This window comes from Saccopteryx leptura, chromosome 10 (genome assembly GCF_036850995.1).
Source record: "Saccopteryx leptura isolate mSacLep1 chromosome 10, mSacLep1_pri_phased_curated, whole genome shotgun sequence".
In the NCBI taxonomy this organism is placed as follows: domain Eukaryota; kingdom Metazoa; phylum Chordata; class Mammalia; order Chiroptera; family Emballonuridae; genus Saccopteryx; species Saccopteryx leptura.
The window spans coordinates 26,595,694-26,607,059 of NC_089512.1; the positions used below are offsets into that span (position 1 = coordinate 26,595,694).

At 47.2% G+C, this 11,366-nt stretch overlaps 1 long non-coding RNA gene across 1 annotated transcript; it reads right to left on the reverse strand.

Moving 5' to 3' along the window:
* Positions 1 to 2,491: 2,491 nt before the first annotated feature.
* On the reverse strand, positions 2,492 to 11,118 carry LOC136382485 (uncharacterized). The gene is made up of 3 exons (XR_010747241.1): positions 10,940 to 11,118; positions 9,614 to 9,691; positions 2,492 to 2,630 (listed from the first exon to the last, which is right to left on the reverse strand). It is a non-coding gene; the product is annotated as an uncharacterized lncRNA (long non-coding RNA).
* Between the last annotated feature and the right edge of the window lie 248 nt (positions 11,119 to 11,366).

The following is an 11,366-nucleotide window of genomic DNA, read 5'->3' on the forward strand; positions in this document are numbered from 1 at the left end:
CGGGTGGATCCCGGTCGGGCGCATGCGGGAGTCTGTCTGACTGTCTCTCCCTGTTTCCAGCTTCAGAAAAAAAAAAAAAAAAGCCACAGCTTAAGTATAAAATGTGTGTGTGCCTTACATATATATATGTTTATAAATATATATATTTTACCACATGAAAGGGAATAAAAAATGCCTTGGGTATTTCAAATATACAATACGATTATTTATATATAATTATTTCTGGATGGGAATTATGAGTAATAAGTCTTTACTGTGTTGTATCCTGCCTTTTCCATGGTGAGCATGTATGATTTACATAGTACAAAAGAATAGCTTTTAAAACTACCTCACAGCTGACAGATCTCAAAATGTAGCCAGACCTAAGAGAAAGCAGGTTGAGAGTAAGTAATCATTTTTTTTTTTAATTTAACAATCATGGCCTGACCAGGTAGCTCAACTGGTTGAAGTGTCAATCCGATATGCTGAGGTTGTGGGTTCTATCCCTGGGTCAGGCACATACAGGAGTCACCCAATAATAGTATAAATAAGTGGAATGACAATTTGATGTTTCTCTCTCTCTTTCGCCGTCTCTCTTCCACTCCTCTCTATAAAATCCATCAAAACCCCCAAAATTTAACAAGCAATGACCTAAAACACCCACTGACCACCGTCTTGGGCTGCTTACTTGAGTGTTTTTGTCAGGCACACGGCAGCATTGTGAAGCAGGTCCTTCCTAGGAAAAGGCACTCAAAACAAAACTGGACCAGTGCATTCGGTCTAAGCTGCTGGGAAATTGTTAGAAACTGAGCCTACGTTTTTTTGTTGTTAAGTAAAAAAAAAAAAAAAAAAAGATTGTAGCAAAACCGGTAATTGTAATAGTAATATCAATCTGAAATTATGCAAATCAAGCAATGATAGAATGGGAACTATCTTTTCAAATAGCTGAGCCATATATATGTTGTTCTTTAATTCTGCATATTTTTATCATTTTTTTTCTAACACTCAAAATTAGTAAGTGACACAGTATGATGCATACTTGCAAGTTGCACAAGAAATAGATTTTTGTCAGTGTGCTTCTCCCCCTTCTTTTGACAATTCATACTGGGGACAGATTCATCACAGAAGGGAAAATGAGTAAGCAAAGACCAGAACATTTGCAGTCACACGACAGCAGGTTAAATGTGCCTCCAGGTTAGGTACTGACTTGCCATTCTTCTCTTGGTTCCTTTTTAAAATTTTTTATTTTATTTTATTTTATTTGTGTGTATGAGAGAGAAAGGGAGAGAGATGGGAAGCATCAATTTGTAGTTGTAGCACTTCAGTTGTTCAGTGATTGCTTTCTCATATGTGCCTTGACTGGGGGGCTGCAGCAGAGCGAGTGACCCCTTGCTCAAGCCAACAACCTTGGGCTCAAGCCAGTGACCTTGGGCTTCAAGTCAGTGACCTTTGGGCTCAAGCCAGTGACCATGGGGTCATGTCTATAATTCCACGCTCAAACCAGAGACCCAATGCTCAAGCTGGCGAGCCCATGCTCAAGCCAAATGAGCCTGCGCTCAAGCCAGCAGCCTCTGCATTCCAGGCCAATGCGCTATCCACTGCACCACCACCTGGTCAGGCTCTTAGTTCCTTTTAAATCAGGTTTTATTCCAACAACTCAAGGAATCAGTCTATTAAGATATCAAGCTCAAAGAAAAAGCAATCATTATTTCAAAAGCACAGCCCTGGCCAGTTGGCTCAGTGGTAGAGCGTCAGCCTGGTGTGCAGGAGTCCCAGGTTCAATTCCTGGCCAGGGCACACAGGAGAAGCGCCCATCTGCTTCTCCACCCCTTCCCTTCTCCTTCCTTTCTGTCTCTCTCTTCCTCTCCAGCAGCCAAGGCTCCATTGGAGCAAAGTTGGCCCGGGCACTGAGGATGGCTCTGTGGCCTCTGCCTCAGGCGCTAGAATGGCTCTGATTGTGGCAGAGCGACACCCCAAGATGGGCAGAGCATCACCCCCTGGTGGGCATGCCGGGTGGATCCCGGTCGGGCGCATACGGGAGTCTGTCTGACTGCCTCCCCGTTTCCAACTTTAGAAAAATCCAAAAAAAAAAAAAAAGCACAAAATATTGAAACAGGTTTTACAGCAAAAATCTATGCTTTAGCCTGTATACCTATATTATTATTTCAGTTCTTTGCTTGATCTAGTTGAATATTCTAGATTCATTAGTTCTACTGTTTGCTAGAGAGTTTAACAAGCGCTTGGTTTTCACGGCCAAAATGGTTATATTCCATCCTGCTCCTCATACAGCTCTGTGTTCAGCTTACAAAACTGATAAAAGAAGTAGCCAATATAACGAGCAGACTCAATACTCCAGAATTTGGGAACTTTGGAATCTGTCACCCCAACAAAGCAATGGGAGGGTAGAGACCATCTTAAACGTTTTTTGAGGGGTACGTTTATTAAAGTTGGGGACTGAGAAACCAGGAAGGGCTTAGGGTAGCAGCAACAGGAGAAAGGCTAGGCAGTGCTCTGCTTCGGCTCACTGGACAGTCAGAGAAAAGGGGCCTTGGAGACAGGTCCGGGGGGTTAGCCCAGGAGGAGCTGCCGCTGTCCCCTGCTCGCCTGGTTGCAAGTCTCCTGGGGACCCTTAGCGTTTAGGAGATACATGCCTGAGAGGGAAAAAAAAGAGGGAAAAGGCTTACATGTTATGTATGTGAGGCTTTATATGCTCCCTGGACTAAAGTAGAGTTTGGACGAAAGAATGACAAACATAGCAGGTGGTGCCAAGAGACAGTTTTATGAATTAGTTTTGTTAGATCTTAAAAAATACCATCCTCTATTATTAAAATCAAAGAGGAAAAGTGGAGAAACCTGGTGGACAGTGCCTGATGCCTGACCCAAGTGGTCAGAGTGGATATTCTCAGGAATGGGACACACCAATGCCGTGCATCTAGAGGGACAGCATCACACCCGAGATGTTCCTGCCAAAGACGCACAACCTGAATCGAATCGTGAGGCCAGAATAAGACAGACCTAAATTGGGAGACAGTCTACAAAACGACGGGCCTATACTCTTCAAAAATGGTGATGTGCCTGACCAGGCGGTGGCGCAGTGGATAGAGTGTCGGACTGGGATGTGGAAGATCCAGGTTCGAGACCCTGAGGTCACCAGCTTGAGCACAGGCTCATCTGGTTTGAGCAAAAGCTCACCAGCTTGAGCCCAAGGTCGCTGGCTCGAGCAAGGGGTTATTTGATCTGCTGAAGGCCCGTGGTCAAGGCACATATGAGAAAGCAATCAATGAACAACTAAAGTGTTGCAAACTAATGATTGATGCTTCTCATCTCTCTGTTCCTGTCTGTTTGTCCCTGTCTATCCCTCTCTCTGACTCTCTTTCTCTCTCTGTAAAAAAAAAAAAAAAATAGTGATGTCACCCTGGCCATATGGCCTGGTTGGTTAGAGTGTCATCCCGAGATGCAAAGGTTGTGGTGGATTCAATCCCTGGTCTGGGCACATAAAGGAACAGATTGATGTTTTGCTTCTCTCTCTCTCTCTCTCTCACATGCATGCTCTAAGATTAATAAATTTAAAAATAATTCTTTTTAAATGGAAATGTCAGGGAAGACTAAAATGAAAAAACAATTTTAAAGGTTGATGCTTCTAGATTGAAGAAGAATAAAGAGACTTTGACAACTAAATGCACTGTATAATCCCTGATCCTGAATTGGGAGGGAAACTGCTGGAAATGGCATCAGTGGAAAACTGGCAGAATATGAATGTGGACTACAACTCAGATAACAGGATTGCATTGATGCTAAATTTCCTGAATTTGAAAACTATACCAGAGTTACATATGATATATTTGCTCTTAGAGGTACATGCTGAAATATTAGGTTGGCATAAATGGTTCAGAAAAAGGAAAAAAAAAAGTGGCTGCATCCTTTTACTATTTCTAGTGTTACTGCAACTCTTCTCAAAATGTGAAATTATATTGGTCCTGGCTGGTTGGCTCAGTTGTAGAGCGTCGGCCTGACGTGTGGAAGTCCTGGGTTCGATTCCCGGTCAGGGCACCCAGAAGAAGCACCCATTTGCTTCTCCACCCTTCCTCTTCTCTCTCTCTCTCTCTCTCTCTCTCTCTCTCTTTTCTCCTTCCGCAGCCATGACTTGAATGGTTCGAGCAAGTTGGCCCTGGCACTGAGGATGGCTCCATGGCCTCGCCTCGGGTGCTAAAATAGCTTGGTTGCCTGAGCAATGGAGCAGTGGCTCTAGATGGGCAGAGCATCCCCCCATAGGGGGCTTTCCGGATCCTGGTTGAGGCACATGCAAAGTTTGTCTGCCTTCCTGCTTCTCCAAAAAAAAAAAAAAAGAAAGAAAGAAAAAGAAAGAAAAAAAATTGAAATTATTGCGTGACCTGTGGTGGCGCAGTGGATAAGACGTCAACCTGGAATGCTGAGGTCACCATTTCAAAACCCTGGGCTTGCCGGGTTGAGGCACCTACGGGAGTTGATGCTTCCTGCTCCTCCTCCCATTCTCTCTCTCCTCTCTAAAATAAATAACTAAAATCTTAAATTTTTTTTTGAAATTATATCAAAGTAAAAGTTTAAAAATATTAGAATGTGCACCCAGACAGCAGGGAAAGGAAAGCCAAGGTCACAAAAGTGGGGAAGTGATGACAGAGCCTCATCCAGTGGAGCAGACGACCTGTGACTGCAATGGTTCGAGTGACAGGCAGGCACAGCTCAGGGTGTGTGTGTGTGAGTGAGTGAGTGTATGTGTGTGTGTGAGTGAGTGAGTGTGTGGATCCCAGAGGGGAAATTTCTGTAAGGGATGACACAATGTGAAAGTGCTCACCAAGCACTTCCATGAGAGAATTGTGGAGCCGCCTGCCTTTTTTTCTCCTTTGGGGGAGTCCTCAGCAGCTCCGCGGGTGCACGATCTCTTTGATGACCGAATGCGCGAGTGAGCGTGTGCTGGGAACGTCCCTTTTACAAATGGGCACCCTTCCCCTTCCAGAAATCAGACCTCACATGTCAAGAGTGGAACATGTCCACTTCATATGATTGTTCTGCTGGCTAAAGAACATGAATGTGAAAAGTCTTGCAAAAATTCTAAAGCACTGACAGACCTTGTGAATTATAACTAAGGACTTGACATTCAGTTCGCATCATGTTTGTTAGCTTCTCGTGCTGCCCGGAGGGTGGCTCCCCAAAGACCCACCCGGATCCCCTGGGAGCTTGTAAAAAATGCAGACTCTCTGGCCGACCCAACTGGCTGACCCAGAATCTGCATTTCGACAGGATCCCTAGGTATTTGGCATGACCACTAAAGTTGAAGCTTTCTAAACTTTTCTAACTTTAGTAGCCAACTGGGACTGCTTATTAAAGAAGTCAGGTTCTACCACAGTAGAGTGAGGCCCTGGAATGCACATTTTTAACCACTCTCCTTGAGTCTCCTGGTCAGATAATTTTGATTATTTTTATTTTTTAAAATGTATTTATTGATTTTGGAGAGAGAGAGACAGACAGAAATATTGATTTGCTCCTGTATGTGCCCTGACCAGGATCAAACTCACAACCTTTGAGTATCAGGATGACGTTCTAACCAATCGAGCAATACCTTAAGTGCATAATTTTAAAGACAAAGGTAATCCTGGACGGATAGCTCTGTTGGTTAGAGCCTTGTTCCATGGGACAAAGACAAAGTTGGAAACTGACTTGTTAGAGATGAGGATTGTAAACACCTTTAACAAAGGTTAGGTATTAATTCAAGGACCTTTGAAAGGCCCTGGGGGTCTCAGGTAGGACTAGTAGCTTCAGGAACTGACAGTTACCTCCCATCTCAGACAAAGCTTGGCCAAGCCTCTGCTCCTTGCTGAGCCCAGTGTTTTACTTTCATCCTAATACTAGACGTGGAGCATTATAATTCCTGTTTCTTGGGAGAGGAAACTGAGGCTCGTATAAGCAGTAGGTGTCCCATGGTTCCTCAGCCAGTAAGTAGTGTCAGGATCTGGGTTCAGAATGACTTCTTTCTGCCTGCCATGATGCCAAGCGGCCTGGACCTGTCATATATGTCTGATCCGATGTGGTGGTATAGGCCTGCAGAGACCTCTTCTATTGGAGAACGGAAGCTTAGAATGCCCTGTTCTTCTGGGCTGGAGGGTTTAGCCTGGCCACCAGCCCTGGTTACTCCCCTTCTCTAAACCTCAGTTTCTTTAGCTGTAAAATGGGAATGACATTAGGGCAGGATTAAGGAAAAGGATTTTCTGTGAATTAAAGAAAAAGCTCTGAGGATTGAGTATAAAACATTAAATTTTCCTGGTGCCTAATATGTGCTCCACTAGTAGTAGCTATTTCTGTATTATTTTATTGTAGCTACAGCAGTGAACAATATTTAGAGATAAAAACTAAGGAGATGCTAGCTTGTGCTAGGTACCTCCGTGTTTAGAGTAGGAGTAGGCATAATTCCTCCAAGACTCTCTCTCCTTTAACTTTGACATATCTGTTGTAGTCAGGCAATTTTGGTTTGCAAGATATATTAGTTTCCTGTGGCTTTTGTTATACATTGCCCCAAACCTGGAGGCTTAAGACAACAGAAATTTATTCTCTCACAGTTCTAGAGGCCAGAAGTCCAAAATCAAAGCATTGGCGGGCCTGCTCTCCTTCCAGAGGCTCAAGGGGACCATCCTTCCTGGCCTCTCCAGGCACTCCTTGCTTTGTGGAAGCATAATTCTAATCTCTGTCTCCACCCTCATGTACCTTTCTCTCTCTCTGTTTCTTTGTGTCTTCTTTTCTGTCTCTTCTAAGGACCTTTGTCATTGGAGTTTGGGTTTATTCACCCAGATAATCCAAGACGACATCAAGTCAAGATCCTTAACCCAATCACACCTGCAAAGACCCGTTCCCTGTGTAAGGTGGCATTCACAGGATCCAGGGGTTAAGATGTGGACACGTCTCCTTCGGAGCCACAGTTCAGCACACTACTTAAGGCCGGGAAGGTGTCTCACTTCTCCAGCCTCCAGAGGGAGGTGGTTTGCGGTAAGGAGACACGTAGACAGGAAGTGGAAATTGGAGAACAGGTCAGCTGCACTGTTATTCCCCGAGCTCCTTCTGTTCACGGTTCCTCCTTTCTCCCAGCACCAGGACCCCCGGCTTTAGATCCTGCTGCCACTGCCTCGGTTCCTCCCAGTTTCCCAGTTCAAATTCCCAAGTATGGAAAGGCCAGCCTGGGGGACAGCTTGATCCTGTCGAGTGTCTTTCCCTGGTCCCGTCAGTTGGGGTCCTGCGGAGGTGGTGGGTGATGTGGGCAGCAGGACTTCATGATTCGGAACATGGCCCCCCAGGTCTGCTCCTCCAGGTCTCTCTTGTGGGGCTGTTGGGCAACCGTCTCCCTTAGAAGGAGCATATTTGAGCAGACATCTCTTGCACAGGCCCTTGCAGGAGAACGTGCTGGAATCCTGGGTTCCCCATTGTAGCGGAGACTGTGCTCCATTCATCCAAGGGCCAAACCCCTTTTAAACGCAGCCACACTTTTGGGGAGACATACAGCATCAAATCTGGGGTTACCTTATAAGGGAGGCTCTGTATGGTAACGATCTCATCAGAATTGCAGTTCCGTTTATTGAGCACCAGGTTCATTTCTCATTTAATCTTCGTCACGAGGCTGCGAAGGAGTCCTTAGATCTGCCCCCATCCCAGAGAGGAGAAAACCAAGGCTCGTAGCAGCTAAATGACTTGTCCAAGGTCACCTGGCCCTTAAAAGCAGCACCAGAATGAGCCCACAGCTCTCTCCACAGCAATTTCTCTGTAATGGCTGTTCTCATTAACGCCACACATTAGTCACTCCCTCTGGAAATCAGCTTGGAGTTAACTTAAAGCCAAGGGCACCATATTAGAAAAGAGAGGCCTGAGTTCTGCGGGGCTCTGATTTGGAATGGTGATAGACAGACAGATGGAGAGATGGGCGTGTGGAAAGGAGTGTTGGGGAATGTTGCCCAGTTTAGCAAAAGTTTTTAAAACCTCCTATTCTTCCTTACACACACATTGCTGTTTCTCTCTTCCCGTATTAGCCCTGAGGGCTTATTGCCTATGAAATAGGTGAGGGAAATTAAGTCAAGTTATTTATCTCCCCCAGATCTGGGGTTAACTGTGTGTGGGGGCTCTGTAGAGAGTAGAAAGGACCCCCGGGGAGCTTTGAGATCCCTGTAATTATTCAGAAATGCGACCACACAGCTTCTGAGGGCTGGAAGCAGCAGCGACCTAACAACCTCCTCTTCCCCAGCAGATGAGAAAGTGGTTCGCTCGCCACCAGGAACCGGGACTGAGGATCCCCCTTTGAGGTTTGATGGGGGAGCCTGCCTTCCATTTGTTCCCATTTTTCCATTTGTTCCCATTTTCCAGGCTTGGCTCAACACGCCGGATGCATGGTTAGCGAGACCCTCAGTAAACCACCTGTTCCCAGCAGCCTTCTTTTCCCAATCCACCAGACACCGCTCTGAATTCTCAGGGACAAAAATGATTCCAGGTAATCTCTCAATGAACTGTATTTTCCAGCTGGCAGCCCAGGCTTCACAGGGACGCATCTGGGCCCAGCAGCCTGGCCTCGATCGCATCGCGGCCTTTGGGGCTGCACCTTTTCTGTTTGTTTTGTTTCGCCTGCTTTAAATAAATGCACCTTTGCCCAAGGAGATGTGAACTCCACCCTCAACTCAGGACGTCAATCGGGCCTCCAGGCCTGCGGGCTGGGTGCGCTAAAAATAACTGGAGAGGTTAAAAAAAAAAATGTTGTAGCAGATTTAGGGGCTCTTGTGGAAAAATGAGACACAGAAGCTGGGCCCCGGGTGGTTCTATTTAAAGCTCATCATCTCCGCGGTTCCTGCGGATTTCCATGTGAAGACTTCGGTCCCCAATCAGCGGAGGGGAGGAGGGTCCCGTCTTCACCCGACTCCGCGCCCACAACCCTCTGCAGGGCGCCGCAGTCCAGAGGGAAGGGACCCGCGAGCCCGGTGCGCCCAGCAGCCGCCCGTTTGAATGGAGGGAAGCAAAAACAAAGTTTTCAAGGCCAATTTCACAATTTTATCTTCTGTGAAAAGCAAAATCAACAAGGCTATGCAAACTTACAAGCAGTTAAGACAGTTTCATGTCACCCTCCCGAGAGAGAGAGAGAGAGAGAGAGAGAGAGAGAGAGAGAGAGGAAATCAGACTGCTTTGTTCAAAGCCACAGCCAACATGAGCTTTTTATTTTTTTTCTTTCTTTTCCTTTTTTATTTTTTATTTTTATTTAAACACATCTGGTCTCAATCTTTATACACCAGTGGACAAAAGCAATTAGACAGTTCTGCTTCCCTTGTCATAATAATGAAAATCATATATTTTCCATGGCTGTCTCATTTGGTTACCGGGCTCTGCTGAAAGCTTACATGGAATTTAAAATGCAGGTCTCTCCCTGCCGGTGCTGTGGGTGACCCGAGGGAGGAGTGTGTCAGCGTTTCCGAGCCCGAGCAAAAGGGAAGGGGTGGAGAGCACAGGTGTGCGCTAGCCGGCAGGCCCCCCACCACCCAGGGCTCCTAACACACCCTGGGGGACCAGCACGTGTGATGAGAACTGGTTCAGATTTGGAGAGAGCTCTTGGGCAATCTGGTAGAGGGGCTTTTCTTACCGGGTGAAACACGCACTCTCTCCCTTCAGTGGTCAGGACTCCTTTGGTTGCCAGAGACAGAGCTCAGGACAGCCCAGCCTAAGCCAAAAAGAGAATTGGTGCAGATAATTAGTTAATATAAGGGGGGGGGGGTGTGTGAACCTGGGCAGACACAACTGATCCCAAGGTTTCCAACAATGTCTTCTTCTTTTCCTCTTCCTCTAGCAAGATGAGCAACTCCAGGGCAAAGGTTGCCTCGGGACCAGTAGCTCCAGCAATCACTCTGGACTTGATGCTCCTTGAGTCTTGTGCCTGTAATCATCCTTAAACTGATTACAGGCGTGGGTCACCGGTCCATAGCTAGACATGGGAGTAGGGTCAGCTCCATGAAACCATAGCACTGAGATTGGGTTGGGGCTGGTTCCCCAACATAAAATGATATTACAGCTTCAGCAGAAGGGGGAATGGATGCAGGAAGCCATAGCTAGCCCAGAGGGGACCCTGTGAGTTGGACATTGGCACCCCCTCCAGGCTGAAGCAGCCCTGTGCTGCCACCATCTGGTGTGGGGGGCGACACCTGTCTTCCTTCCCGCAGAAGCAGCCCCACACCACACCCAGGACACAGGGTTGAGTGAGCAAAGCTCAAGCTGGATATTAACCCACTTGTCCCCTCAGCAGGAGACTCCTGTACAGTGTGGCATCTGAACAACAGAAGCGCTAGCGCTGGTGGGCAGGCAAATCCGGCACGCATCCGCCGCACCCACCCCAAACCCTCTGATGAGAGATCCCTGCTCCAAGCTTTCTTGCCCGACATGCTTAAGCTATGGCTTCTGCTTAAGGACATAGACACAAGCCATTTCACAGCTTCATGTTTGGTCACGCGTGGGTGTGTGATGTTAACCGTGGGTGTGTGATGTTAACCGTGGGTGTGTGATGTTAACCGCAGCGGGAGTGCTGGCGTGAAAGGTCCAGATCGGAAGGCCCAGGCTTGGTGTGATCGCTGGCTTTGTCTTGTATCGTCTGGGCTTATTTGCTCTAGTCCTGAGGCTTTTTGGGGTCTCACCTTCCTCATGTGTGAGACAAGGGGACCTTCTCAAGTACCCTTCCCTCCAACCAAATGCTTTGATTGGGGGTCTTTGCATGTATCAACAAATATGGCTCTTCCTTCCTCCCCCGCCCCCTTCGCCAGTGCCCACCCCTCGGGTCTTCTGTGATTATGAGAAATCAGTTGATTTTACTGCCTTTATCAGATCACACACCTTCCGGGTAACTTCCCTCCCTTACGGGGCAATGGTAACATATAGCCCGCTTCATGCCTGCTAGGCAAATTAGCACCCACTCACCAACCTGGGCCCTGCAGGAGCCGGCTGGGGCAGATGCAAAGCAGAGTAGCGAGTCTCCTGTCCCATGGTGTCAGGCGCTCACAGCCTGAGCAGAGGGAGGGCCAGTAAACAGGGCTATCTGTAGGTAGCCAAGGGAATGCTGTTCCTGCTGCTCCAGGTAGTCATGGGGGTTCTGAGGACAGAGCGCACGGTGGATGACTTCTTACTCATCTTATAGGTAAGCATTTAACACGCTTGTTTGCATCTTCCAACAGCCAATTCTAGTGCCCAGCGCTGAGCCCCACCTATATCTTGACTCTTCTGTTATCTAACAGAAACCAAACTTCCTTTTAGGCCCTTGTGTGCCTGGTCCCACCCACCAGGGCCTGGAGGAGCTGGAGCAGTGACCAAGGTCAACCTCTGCCAGAGCTGCTGGGGCAGGGCGTGGGGGC